The following is a 2,031-nucleotide window of genomic DNA, read 5'->3' on the forward strand; positions in this document are numbered from 1 at the left end:
TTTGATTTTTTTTTAAAGTCATTTTTTGAGCTAGAGTGCTCATCTTCGGACTCAATCTGTCTTTTTACTATACAAAATGACCCTGAAATTCTCAGATCGCTCTCTCAATTCTTTCTCGAGTTATCGTGCGGACAGACAGACAAACAAACAGAATGAAATTTTTCCGGTCAGTGGAGTAATGGGCTTCGCTAATCGCCCAGCCAACTACAGTTTTTAATAATTTATGTATGAGTAAAATTTCAAAATACCTTTAGAAATTTGTGCAAGACTTTACATTAAATTTTAAAACTTCCCTCATCGCATTCTCTCTTTCTGCCCTTCAAATGAGAAGATGCTACGAGTGATTCACATCGAAATAACAACGTGCCTATTGCAAGCAAAAGTTAAATGCGTGTGTATTGCAGAACTACGTTGATGTTGCCTCAGGACCGAGAACTACGATGGTCTTCTCTCAGGTCGTAGAAGTACGTGTCTTTAACACTAGAGGGACTGGGATTTTCGTATACCTAAAAGGACCAGAGGGGTCATTTTGACCCCTCTACAGTTTTTGGCTGTTTTTATGGCTGCAAGTCTGCAGTTTTATGGCGCATGCTTGAGAATTTGTGTGTTTCAAGGTACCTGATGCCATGAGGTGACATTGAGTAGGTTCAAAGTGTGTTTGAGTAGGCAACCCGCACGGCAAAAAAACCGTCTTTTTGCAATTTTTCAGCAATTTATGCTAACTGTTCGTAATATTCTAGACGTTTTTAAACTTCAAATATAGTATTCGACTTAGTACACATTTGTAAGTGTGCTATTTTCATAACACATACGTACTCTAAAAGCGGGAGTGTGATCCACGCAAAAACAGTTTATTTTTTACCAATTTGGCACTGACAAAAATGTGCGTGGCAGTTTTGGCCTACGCAAAACCATCCGTACTCTGTGCTACGCGCCCCTCGTTGCCCTCAGAACACGCAACTACCACTAAAGCCTTGGATGTGATGTGATTTAGAAACTGGATTTTGTGACGTACGTGTTGCCTACCTTCGCCGAATAAAGAAGTTTAAAAGTGTCACATGAACGACCAAAAGTCATTAGGTACCCTAAAAAACATATACGGTCAGCCTTATTAATAAAAAGTCGCTCCTCGTCAGGTTACACCTATAAAATCTCGCGAAGGGGTCAAAATGACCCCTTGGTGCTTCTATGTATAAGTAGTAATATCTACGAAAGTTCTTGTCGCAGAGACCTCATATTATGTGTCCAAGCGTCTTTCGGTAGTACATGAAAAGTCGGAAAGTGATGAATTGGTCAAAAAAATTATTCATAGTTCCTCTGGCAATTAAAAATCAAAAGGGGTCATGTTGACCCCTCCGGTCCTTCTAGTGTTAAGTGTCAACCTGTTGACACTTGCGACGATAACGATCGGGCCCCTACGTCAATCACCCAGATTGTGGCCACCCAGCACGAGTATTTGTGCCCTTTTTGACCCGTGCCGTGGCACAGATCTATGTATGTATGCACGTGAACGTACTCAGTAGGCAGCTAACGAAGTTAACTAAGGGACAGTACAACAATACTCCACAGTACACAGCTCATTCTTACTCCGTCTTCCGATCGACCAGCATCAAACCGCGCAGTAAAAGGCTTGACCTCACCGTAAGTAGCACCTTAGTAGACTTTGCATTATTTAGTCGGCATTAAGATGCTTAGATATCCACGACAAAAGTAATACATTTAGTCAGAACGCCCATTCTTTTTGAATAAAGGCACCATCGCAATCAAGACTTGATCTTGAAGACAGATGGGCCGATATTACGAGAAGGGCAGTGTTTTACTTTCTTCGATATTCAGAAAAATATCTTTGTTGCCTGAGCTAAAACCAATAGAGGACTTCAAAATGGCCTTTGACTTTTCAACCTATTATTTCCATACACTGACCTCTCAAAGCACTCTAAAAATTTAGTCTTGGATAAGGAGACTGTTGCGGCGTTCGGTACCTGACTTTTAGGGGTTATTGGCTGAGCGATTAGCGAAGCCTATTACTCC

General features: G+C 41.1%; 1 protein-coding gene across 1 annotated transcript in view; it reads left to right on the forward strand.

The window, feature by feature from the left end:
* The first annotated feature begins 1,525 nt into the window (after positions 1–1,525).
* LOC113214757 (acyl-CoA Delta-9 desaturase-like) overlaps positions 1,526–2,031 on the forward strand; it is a 25,259-nt gene continuing 24,753 nt past the window's right edge. Inside the window, exon 1 of the mRNA XM_026434220.2 lies at positions 1,526–1,641. The gene's annotated coding sequence lies outside the window, so the exon portion shown is untranslated. The remainder of the gene's footprint in view (positions 1,642–2,031) is intronic.

This window comes from Frankliniella occidentalis, unplaced genomic scaffold (genome assembly GCF_000697945.3).
Source record: "Frankliniella occidentalis isolate FOCC.00 unplaced genomic scaffold, Focc_3.1 Scaffold254, whole genome shotgun sequence".
Taxonomy (NCBI): domain Eukaryota; kingdom Metazoa; phylum Arthropoda; class Insecta; order Thysanoptera; family Thripidae; genus Frankliniella; species Frankliniella occidentalis.